The sequence below is a fragment of the Serinus canaria genome, chromosome 1A (assembly GCF_022539315.1).
Source record: "Serinus canaria isolate serCan28SL12 chromosome 1A, serCan2020, whole genome shotgun sequence".
In the NCBI taxonomy this organism is placed as follows: Eukaryota; Metazoa; Chordata; class Aves; order Passeriformes; family Fringillidae; genus Serinus; species Serinus canaria.
Window position 1 is genome coordinate 51,593,502 of NC_066314.1, and position 12,447 is coordinate 51,605,948.

Below are 12,447 nucleotides of genomic sequence, written 5' to 3' on the forward strand. Positions count from 1 at the left end.
AGAGCTTTGTGTGATACAAAGAGAAGCAAGTGTTTGGTGTGTTCTGCTAGGCCCAGCTTGGACTGCATCCACACAACAAAGTCAGCCTAAAGACTTGAGGAATAGTAAGATTTGAAGTGCTGTCACCTTCATGCCTGGAAGCTTGGCTTGGGCAAACCTTGGCATTTGGCATCAGGCAGGTTGGATGAATGATGTCAGATGATTCACAACAAACAGAATATCTATTTCATCAGCCACTAATGAGACTTCTTAAGATCCCTGGCCATTGCCATGAGCCAGGATAAACATTTGGTAGCCTTCAAGCTATCAATATTAAGGACACAGTGAGTGAGAGCCACTGTGGCTGTGCTCAGGGCTGTGCTACCCAAGGAGAGCGCACAACGCCTAAGGAAGAGAAAATGTTCATTGTGAGAGGTGGGTGGGATGGCAGCACAGTTCCTCAGGAAGACAACTACAGTACCTCAAAAACTGCTTGGAAAAGGAGACTAACCAGCAGGCTGGGCTGCAGGATCTAGGTTCAGGATCAAACATCTGTGTTGCTGTGGGTCATATCTGTGTTTAGCCTGCCCTTTCTTCTGTTAGACTCTGCTTTGCTTTGTTTGTTTTTCTGTTCATCTTAGTGCCTGGGAGAGGCAAGAACTGGGACAATTTTATGTGGTCTTTTCAAATGCTTTTTTCATGCTGGGTAAAGGGTGGTGGTGGTATTGCTGGCACAGGAAAGATGGTGTTCAGTAAAAATAAATTGAGATTTGGCCCCTCACTTCTGTCCATCTGACTTGTCCATGCCTGCTTGCCAGCAGACAGAAACCTGGAGCCTCCGAGCTGTCAAGAAATTCCCCCACTTGCACATCCTCAACAGATCAACAGAGCCTCAACATAAAGCAATTACAGCAAATTGGAAGAAGAACTCTGACAGTGAGTCAACAACAGTTGGGAGTGGAGGAGGAGGAAATCCAAGCTATAAAAGTATAAGCAGGGGGTGGCATGGGGTTGCCTTCTGGTTTTACAAATAGCAAATGCTAATATGATTTGAAAGCTTTATTTTGGCTACTAATGTGACTGGGCTTGAATGCTTGAATAACCCTTTGACAAGTGTTTCATAATTGTTTTCCAAGACCCTGCTCTGTGAACATAACTTGAAACTGCTCAGAGGAGACTTGTGGTTGACTCTGAAAGCTGTTGATAGTCTTCCATATCTTTATTGAAGTAAATACCCTTACATGAGGCCAGGCTTTATGTTTACAAAAGTCCTACACAAAAAACTTCTTCTCGTTATCCCATGGCTAAATTCCCAATTCAACAAAACAGTTACATTCTGAGGTGTTTGGCCAAATCTCAGCCTAAACTGGGCTGGAAGGGCATGAGTTTAAAGCAGTTAAGAAAGAAATCACACAGCTTTGGGCTCAGGGGATTGAACTCCTCATTGACTGATTGTTTGACCATTATATGATTTATAAAAACATGGCTGAGATGAGTCCATGCTTCCCTGTAGAATTGTGAAGGAGTATTCAGTTTGCCTTGCTTACGGTTCCTCTCTGTCAGTGCCCTTGATCTGCTTTCTTGTGTGACAAGGAAATTTATTGACTGGCTTCATGACAAAAGCCACACAGCAGGGACCAGTCAAAGAGAAGTTGATTAGTAGGTGCATTTATGGATCCTGTCCAATCTGAGGTATGCTACAATTATTGCCACAATGGTCTAAGTTTTGTAGTGATGAAGAAGCCATCCTAGAAGGGAGGTACAGGCACTGTGTATTACATACGATGAAACCAGAGAATGTTCTAATTCTTCCTGTTTGTCATCAAACTGCCAAAGCTTTTGTCTGTGAGACATGTAACGAAAGCACATGCCTTAAATTTCCTTTGTCTGTGTTACCTTGACAGTCTAGCATCATTGATGACAAATGGAAGCAAGATGGCGTTTGCATTAGTAAGAGGTTTAATTACATTTTTTCTGATGTCTGAAGATGATACCTTATAGTGCTTTGTCACATGAAGGTTTTTTCCCTTTCTTCCTTTTTGGTGAATTATTTTCTGTGATACTTCTCTTGATAAACTCCTACATTTGCTGAATAGAAGCTCACTGGCTCCTGCTGCTCATTCTCCTGATATGAAATTGAGTTTTCGCTTTAGTGTGATAAACATCAGGCAAGTCCTGTCTCACCAGCTTTCTCCCACTGCAGCTCCATTGATTTAAAACTCAGTAGTTACCTTAATTTAGAGCATGAGAACTTTTGAACTACAGATTAAAATCTGGACTTGGTTGATTCTCCATTCCTTCTAAATAGCTGTTTTCAGTTGCATGTAGTTTTCTTCAAGGTCATTTTAGTTCAGGCTTTCTGAAAAATAGCAAAAACTCTGCAAGTCTGGCAGTACTTGTATAGCTGTCAAAGACAGCATTGTTGTTTCAGTTAAAAAAGCCCAGACCCCACTGGCCTTACCAATGACTTCTCTGCCTGTTCTTGGGGTACTCATGAAATGTCACTCTAAATCAAAAGGTGACTGCACTTTGTTTATTGCTACAGGCCCTTCCAGGCAAAATTTTGGTTGAAAGACTTCATGTAAGGCATTGGTGTCCTTTATCCATGAGACAAAAACAATTGCTTTGCTGTTAGGTCCTATGGTGTTTTGTCAGCTAGAGCTGATCAGACTGCAAGATCTTGGGAAAATATAAGTGTATTCTCATCAGCATTTTATTTTGGTCATGGTGGTAGGTGCAACAGAAGCTTTATAAATGATGGTTGCAGCTGCATTCCAGTGGCAACAGTTTGGCACGCTGATAAAAAGGTCACTTGGGCCAGCACACCTGAGACAGCTGTGTAGGTATTTGAGGCACAGTTACATCCAGTTTAATGAATTGTGCATGTCCAGGAATTTCCCTGGGTACTGAGGCCAACTGGCATGGAGTGGCCTAATTCTGTGACAGTAAATAGTGCTGGACTACAAACCAGCATGGCTTGTACAATCTGCCTGTTGGGAACACTCCCAGCAATGCCCTCATCATGGAACCAGGTGCAGGATTGGCTGGTGAGTATCCCAGCACAATGTGCAGGCAAGCTAGATGTACAAATGTCCTCCCCTCAGGTCAGAAAGGTCCTGCCCGTGCCCCACTTACCCCATGACAACTGACCTGCTCTGATTATGGAACATCTGCTCAGAGTAACCGATGGTTCCACTGCAGACTTGAAAATGAGGATCCCAAATGTTTGTGACTACTGAACTGCAGCTACTGCTGGAGATGAAAAAATCTGTGGGAAATAAGAAATTGAGAAATGTTGCACTGTGAATTGTTTTCTCAGCTAAATTAAAATTTTAAAACAAGAGAAGGAAAAGGCATGATGTGATGTAACTGACATAAATACACACTGAGAACTGAATTGTGTTTCCCAAAATATATCATGCTTGAAAGAAAAACAGAGAATAGGGGGCTGCTAGGAACAAGGCTCTGGAATATCTTGGTTTCTTCTGCAGTTGGTGTTGTTCCCTCTTTGTGTGACAAGCCTCATGTCTGTGTGAGTGAGTGAGAGATCCATTCCCCCGGCCATCTGCTCTGCTGCCTGAATAATTAGAAGGAGGAAACAGGCCCAGCTCGGGAAGAGAGGGAAGCAGAGAGCAGGCTAATATGGGGAGAAAAATATCCCATCAAAACTAGCGGCAGGCTGGGAGGAGGGAGAAGGGGGGAGATGAGTTTCCAGCCTTAGGCAAGTGCAGCCTGCAGTGAATGAGGCTGTTCACAAAACAACTGCAGTGCTTGGAGGAGAGCTGTGAGGGAAGGGAGCAGCACTCCAATTCCAGGAAATGCTGTCCTCGCTCACATGCTTGGGAGAGCACTGCCGAGCATGCTGGGGTTCTTTAGGCTGTCACTGCAGCTCAGGATTGCTCTGCATGGTCTTTGAGGTAGCCTGCACTGGCCACTGAGGAGGACTGAAGATGTGAGCAAACCTGCTCTCAGTATGCCCTGTTTTTACCCTCTGAGTATCTCAGTCTTGCATTTAGTTGATTCACTTCCCTTTTCAGTTAACAGTCTCATGTCATCCTTTATTTCTCAGAGCAAGAGGTTTGTATTCCACGTGGTCTTGTGGGATATCCAGAAACAAGTACCAAAGACATTCTGCACAGTGTGACTATCTATTGTTGACTGTTCACACAGAGGGCAATGTTAAGAGCATTGCAGGACATCTGAGCTTCCTTCTGTAGCTCTGCTTTAGGTTCTGTGGGTTCACATCTAAATGATGAATCCTTATCACCTGCATCTCTTAATGTAAAACCATATTTCTTTTGAGGAAACCTAGAACCACAGAAATGCAAGAAAGAACACAAATATTCTTCTGTTGCTTCCAGTGAAAAGATTTGCAGACCATCTTATGGGAAACTAAAGAAGGCAATCACTATTCCAACTGTGAATTCTGCAAAATTCTTCATTGCTGGCTAATACTGCAAGTATATAGCCAGCAATTTCATAGCCCAAACTCAGTATTATGGCTTTTTCCCAGTAAACCTTTAAATGAAAATGTGAGAAGTAGCACTGAGTAAGTTCTTCCTGGTCATCAGCCAGGACAGGGCACAGCCACCAATGCTTGTCAGTGCCACTGTATATAGAACATCATAAATGAGGTACAGACCGTGCACTGTCCTCTGGTCTCAGAGCTGTGGCAACAGGCAGTGAATGCAAGGCTGAAGATGTATGGCCGTGAATTATCTCTCATCTGAGTGGAGATCTTTGGGTTTGCTTTGGGATGTTTGGATGTGCAGGACGCTGTTCCCAGCTGCTTTGCTCCTAGGAGGTATTCCACTGCAAGAGAAGAACCTCAACTCCACCTGTGCATGCACAGGCAAACAAATGCTTGTGTTCACTTTTCATCCTGTAAAAATGACATTTTCACCACTTCCCTCTGTCATGTACCTTCAGTATTTAAGCACACACGCCTCCTGCCCATGCATGTACCCACAGTTTTACAACATACCCTTTGAAAGCCTTGCTTCAGGGGAAAATGTTTCATAGGGCTTTTTTTGTTTTGTTTTTTGGGTTTTTAAAGTTCTTTCATCACCCCCTTGATAGCAAAATTTTCTCCAAGTCTGCAGCTGCCCTTTTCATGTGTGACACACTTTTCTGGGAACCAGTTGTACAGTTCTGTATATCTATGCAGTCTTGCTAGCCATGGTTGATCTTGTCTTTATCTTTATTCAATTCCCTTTGTGTAAGGTTGGAGCAGTTTTTTACCAAAAGAAAAGACTTCTAGAAGTTGCCTCAATATAATTATTTTCTTCTGCAATAACAAACTCCAGCTACATTTCTTATATTTTTGTTTGGTAGTATTGGGGCCCATTTTGGCTATCACCAAAGCAGAATGTACATATTTTATCTTCTCTCACCTTTACCTCACCCTTGAGGTTTCTACTGATTATTTGAACTTTTATTTCATGCAGTAATTAATGTGCTGTAATAAATTAATTCTTGGCTTTCTTTCTTCCTTCATTAATGCAGGAAATGCTTTGTAGTTCAAAGAGGTTATGTGTCTGCCAGATTTCACACAACTCATTAAAAAGGAGCTTTAAATACTGCAAACAAATCAACCCTCAACTCACACAACATGGAAGGCATATGGAAAAGCATGATGGTTCTACTTTCATATGAATCTCTCCCTTTTGCAGGGGTAAGATTGTATTTTTCCTAACTGACATTCTCAAGATTTACCTTTTTATTCATTTTTTTACTTGTGATGCATGTATTAGAATCAGAGATCTGCAGTACATAATCTCTGTTTAGTGTCCACAGTGATCTTCCTTGTATTGCAATGGTTTGAAAGCCTGGAGGACTTAAAGATATGTCAGAAGTCCTTAAGATGTAGAGGCTTCATCCACCCACAGTGGTTCCTGTTGATCTTTTTAGCTTTTGCTGCAGTAAAAGATCCTTGGGTGTTTTCCGTCTCTCTTTAATAAGAGCAGACAGAAGACTTCTCTGAGGTTCTGTGGCTGTTGAATTTCACACATTGCTTTATTTGGGTAAACAGACCCCATGGAGAAGAAGTCTCAGCACCGATAAATTGATGCAGCTCTTTTCTGAAATATAAATCTCTCTGTTTTACTGGTAGTGCTTAGCATGTAGTTGCACTGCGAGGATATTGCAAGGTGTTTCTGAACTGCTGCTCCAGTGCATTGCTGACTTACAGAATGGGCAGCAATTCCCCAGCAATGTACACAAAGAAAGCTCAGGTGCTACAGCTACAACAGTTGGGGTTCTCGGTGTTGTCTTTCCTTCTCTGTGGGGGTCCTTAGAATCTACTGACTGGAAAAAAGAAGCTTGTGTGGAAAACAGCATTTGACTGAAATGTCTAAAGGCATCTGGGAAAGAGTCCTGGATCTGGAAGGTATAGAAATCTTGAGTCTGTCCAGATGCATTCAATCTAAATGCATAAAGAACTGGAGAGAGAAGTATATCTAAGATGTAAATTTAAAACCCATGAAAATGAGAAGACGCTCATCTTTTTGTCACCGTCTCATAAAGGCAGGAAATCATTTAAACAGCAGCAGAAGTAGACACAATTAAGAAATAGGGAAGACCCTATGGTAAAGACCTGTGCCAAGTCTGACTGACCTATAGATATGAAAGTCTTCTCCTGTTCAGGACCCAGGATTACTTTGTGATTCTGCTTAAGTGTATTTGCAGGACGGCACCCGTGAATACCAGTGAAAATTTATGAGTTATCATTATGCCTCACTCACAGGCTTTATAGACACCACATATAGCTATTTTTTCCTACTGAGGCTGTAGACAATATTAGTTTGCACCACAGTCCCTAAAGCCAGAGCTGCTGCCTTATGAGAACATGGAAGTGCACTTGCACGGCACAGAGCACTGTGCTGCAAACACAGAGTTGGGGCTGCAGCAGCACCAGAACCAGCAGCACCAGAATCTGAATTGCACCAGTGTGCTCTTCTGTCCAAGGGGACTGGCCCTGCTCCTCATTCAATAACTCAGCTGGAATGAGATACAAACCTGAAGGCAGCCTCACATGGTGCTGGGTGCTTCAAAGACGTAGCCTAAGAAATGTTAGGGAAGATTGACTTAGCCAATCCCAGAAAAATTATCTTTAATGAAGAGCAGGTTATTTCCCAAATAACTGTGAAGTCACGCTTTTTTATAACACTCTACAGGAGACACCAAAGGCACTGAGAGGGAATAGTGGTCAGTATCTGCACTGTTCTGCTGTGTTGTTTGGTCCTAGCCATTCTGTCTGCTGCTGTAGCATACACCCAGCTCTCTCAAATTCCTTTCAGCCTACTACCAGTGTCTCCTTCTCCTTTAACATGCTCAGAGGAAGGCATTTAGCTATCAGCATTAAGAAATGTGTTCATATTTTTACTCTCATTATCAGTCAGCAAGTAATTCTAAATTATACCATGAATTTTCTGTTAACAATTTCTGTGTTTAATTTTGAAGCCTTTAGAGTATTTGATTCCCATACCCCTCTCTAGTGAGCTGTATTTAAATGCAGTTGTTTCTTGCCCACTGCAGACTGCTATTTGAAATGGTCCCTTAGGATGTCTGCATTGTGGAAGAATTTATTCCCTCACCTTTCTGCCACACTGAATAAGTCTTTAACCACTTCAAACAAGAGGAATTTTCATGGCTGTTGCAGTGTGATGTCATGGTTTGCCTCAGATACTCCGGGTTTTTCTTCCCCCTCGTTTGCCCCCTGCCGAGTACTGTCTGTCAATCTTGGCATTCCAGAAGGGCATTGAGTGATTGGGCAGATTCAAAAGATGCCCCCTACCCCTGGGGGGACATCGGGACATCCAGGTGTCCTTTGTCTTTGTCCCTCAAGTCTTACCTTCTATGTACCTGCTTGGTGGCTTCCTACCCCTTCCCTCCCCCTCTCCCCGGGGTAAAAGAGCCAGCACCCACGCGGTTAGGGAGTTCTGTTGGAGCTGTTGCTGGATTCAGAGGCCTGTGGGCCAGGATAAAGCTCTGGATCAAAACCCTCCATCAGAACCGACTCCTTTCCTTCACCATCGCCTTAAAGCTTCTCTGCCAGAGCTAAACCTGAGGAGCACACCCTCCACGGGAGGAGTCTCCATCCCACCACCACCAGAGCTCCTGCGTGCCTGGGCTTGCCTCCACATGCTCAGCTGCAGCACACAGCTAGCCAAAAGTGTCTCTGGGGTGAAAACACCACAGTGCTGCTATTTGGTTCAGCACCAAGGGCCAGACAAGCTCAGGCATGTCTGTCCTGCTCTATTGGTCATATTCCAATACATGGCTACACCAGATTGCTTCCACATCATCTGCCTGCCACTCTACTTGTTCACCATCCCCTCGCTTCACAATTCCCTCCCCTGCCCTTGTATTCCCCCTCCTCATTCCTCTTGCCTCACTCTGCCCATTTGCAACACCCTGGGGTTTGGGACAATGTGAAATCTGCCCCAGTCCAGAGCCCAGCTGTGCCACCAGGGCTGAGGCTGCTGAACAACACTAGTTGGGGTTTTTGTATCATGCAGAAAAATGTGTCCAGGCAATCCTGCTTATCCTGTTTTTTTCAGGAAATCCTTTCAAATCTTTTTTTTTTTATTCAAGACATTTCTCTCTACAGCCAGCAAAGGAATAGACCATTTTAAACAGCAGCAAGGTTTTCTTGCCAGTAGTCATAATCCCATCCCAGCCCTTCTCAGAATAATAGCAGGGACCTTGAGGTGGTGAAATTACCACCTCATTAGAATAGCTCTTTTGTTTCCTACTTAATTTGAAAGACTTATAAAAGGACAAAAAGGACAACTCAGCAAAAATAAAATCATTACTAAATCCTAGTTTCTTTTCCTCAGTCACTCTAAACTTCAATTTTCCACTCCAAAAACTGCAAATGCACTTTTGAGATTTTGTCATAGAATCCTGCTTTGTATTTCAAACCTCAGCAGAAAAGACAGTAAGCCAAAATTTGATATGACAAGAAAAAGCAAAAAAAACCCAATCAGGAAAAAGTTAACTGACTGTATTGGACTGCTAGAGGACTGAAGGAAAATCCTGCTTCTAGGCTGTTAAGAAAATCTCAAAGAAGAACAACAGGACTCAGAACAGGACCTTTGCAGATGTGAAATTATTTAGCTGCTAGTAAAACTCAACCTTGGTTGAGGTGTAGGCGTGGGAGGAAGAGCAGTTCTCCTTTCCACTGAGAGCAATATGTGAGTCTGTTCAGGGACTGGCCATCTAGATCAGTAGCAATTCATGTTTGCATGCTGTACGGAAACAGCAGGTGGCTACTCAAAAGGGCTGGGAGAAACTGTGGAAATTCCTGAGATATTTGGGATATGTGGCAAAGTGGCTGTGTGAACGGAGACTGTGGAGTCTGTAGGGAATGCTGTTAGGTTGAATGGCCTCAGGGTGCAGCGTTTATCAGTTTAGGCAGCAGGATAGAAAATAGAAATGGAAAACTTTGCTTAGAAAATATGGCTTTTCTGGCATGATGTATGGAGTTTGGGTATAAACCAGATTTTGGGGTGCCTTAATAAGTCTCAAAAATATGCCTGAAATACTGAAAAGCCTTGAGAATTCAGTAAATTAAAATGAAAAGTGATATTGAAGCTGGTGAAATGGAAAGTTTCTTCTCTTTCTTCCTGGATTCAGTCATAAAGGATAAAACTTTGCAAATTAAACTAGTTTTGAAAGTAAAATCACAGGTGTGTGTGTCTAATCTTCCAGATATTTTTTATCTGACTTTATACCTCTGGTGAGTTCATGCCACCATTTTTTAAACTAAATTACATTTTGAAATACTGATGGTTCCAACCATCAGATCCCAAGGGACAGTTATTCACAGACTTCAGATTTATCCCTAGATTATAAGGAAGCCAGATAAACTTGGGAGAATGAGACAGCCTCTCTCACACCAAGTTGGCCAAGGGACTTCATGGATACCAATACAGGGCTTTCCATTTCACTTTCTAGTGGCTGATCTCAGTCCTCTTCTATAAGTCCCTGAGCTTTTATGAGCAAGCACATTTCTGGTCAGAAAATGTTATGTTTCTCCTGCATTAACCCTATGGGCACAAGGGTTACAGCACACAAGTAAGTGCTGCCAACACATGGCTCTGGCCAGCTACAGCAATGATCCTCAGCTGAATGAGGTGTCTGGTATTGGGAAATCTCCTGCTGCACAGGCTGGCAACTTCTGTGCCTGAGCTCCTTAAACTATTGATCTGTAGAGCTGATGGGGATCAGCTGAGCCACAGAAAAATCCCAGAAGCAAGCTTTGAGTCCGTGGAGGCATTTGTTTTGGAAATCATGGCTATACATCACTTGCCTCATGGCCGGTGTTCATGCAAAGCAAGGTCTCACAGTGAGATGTTGCCTCCAAAGCCAAGGCCTCTTGGCCCTGGAGCATTTTCTAGGAAAGAAAACCCAAACCCATGCCGTGTCCCACAAGGTGATTTCCTCTAGCGTGCTCTCTGGTCCTTTCCGTAGTTGCCTGGCAACCGGGGAAGGGAGGCGGAGGAGAAGGATGTGAGAGCATGGAGGCATCTGAAGAAGCAGATTATTTGTAGCAAACCAGTCAGCAAATATTATTAGTAAAACATCATTATCTGCAGCAAATCAGCTCTTGGTTCTCTTGAACTACCCCATTGCAATAGGTCATTCTTACTGGCCCTCTTCAGATGGCTGTCTGCCAAAGGTGAGGACCGTGATTCTGCTGTAATTTTACAAGAGTTTCATCCTAGTGTGAGTCCTTTGGCAGTGCCAGAACTCTTCTTCTCCAGTGGGAGCAAGTGAGGTAAGAAAAGAGCTGTGATCATTGCCCAGAGCTTCCCTGCATTGTGTTGGGTATGCTGTGTGACTGAGGAGGGCCCCTTAGCTAAAAGGAAGCCAAAGATGAGTTCAGCTCAGTTATCCCCTCTGAACATGATATTTAACCTCAGATCTTGTACATGATTTTTTCCTTAATTGTCAAAAGGGCTAGAAACTCTAAAAGGTTAACTAGGTTTTTCTAATCCAATAAAGTAAAGAAACAGAAAGGTAGAATTTTATCTCCAATTAAAAATGTCCAGTGTAGGATTTGTTGTTTGCATGAAAATAAGCTTAGATGAAGCAGGAATGTGGGAGAAAGAAGTCAAACCTGTGCTCTGTGAGCTACAAGCCAGAGTGTCACTTTCTCGTGAGTGTCTTGGCCATTGGTCATCCATTCAGTATTTGGCCCCATGTTGCAGTCTCCAGACAGTAGAATAATTTCTGTAGGAGGTGTAACAATAGTCTCTCCTCTGAATAGCTGACAAAATCTTGATGCAGTTTCTTTCAGTGTTGGGGGGAACCCAGAGGTGAGTCTCCTGTTGGCTTTGTTCAGGTTTAGGCCCTTTGTTTCCTGCATCCTAAATGGGTGCGATAACCTTTGGGATATTGCCTGTGCTGACATGGAGTTAGGGCAGGTCCCTCTCTTTTCTGATCTTTGGGAGGGGAAAATCCATACCATCAGAAAACAGGAACACTATTTTTGCCTTGGAAAACAGCCTAGAAATGATGCTTTGCAAAGCATGGCAAAGGACTTGGTGAAAATATGATGTATTTTTAAAGATGATTAAAGCTATTAAATAGATTTGCACTCAAAGAGCCTCATGGAAAAAGATTACTTTTGTGCTTTCTTGTGTAAGAATAGCAGAGTGGGATAAAACATGTCTTTTAAAGGCCTCATTGCTATTGTCTTTGAGATAGCAAGAAGTCACTGCAATGAATAAGCTAATTACAGAAAAATTTTAGTGAATCATGGAATCATAGGATCATTTGGGTTTGAAAAGGCCTCTAGGATCAATTCCAACCATTAGCCTAACACTGCCAAGTCTACCATAAAAACTGTGTCCCTAAGAACCACATATACATGTATTTTAAATACCTCCAGAGGTGGTGTCTCAATCACTTCCTTGGGCAGTGTGTTCCAGTGCTTGACAACCCTTTCAGTGAGGATTTTTTTTTCCTAATACCCAATCTAAACCTCCTCTAGTGCATGCAACTTGAGCTAGCTTCCTTTTGTCCTATTGCTTGTCACTTGTGAGAAATGACCAGCCCCCATGTGGCCGCAGCCTCCTTTCAGGTACTTGTGGAAAGTGATGAGGTCTCCCTTGAGCCTCCTTTCCTCCAGGCAAAGTAACCCCAGCTCCCTCAGCTGCTCCTCACTTTTACTTACTGAATTAAATAAAGAATGCCAGTAGAAAAATTGTTTGCTTTTCTTCCCCTAGATTAAGAGATGATACCTAGAAATTCTTGAAAAGTTTGTTTGAAGAAGTCACTATTGCTGAAGAATGAAAAATTATTTTAGCTAAGAACATATTTAGGATAATAAAAAATGTTTTCAGTGGGATGGTAATATGCTTTTTATAGAGACCACCATACACATATGCAGTAGCATTGAAGCCCCAGAATAATGCCTCAATCTGACTAGATAAAATAAATTCAACTTGTCCCACTTCA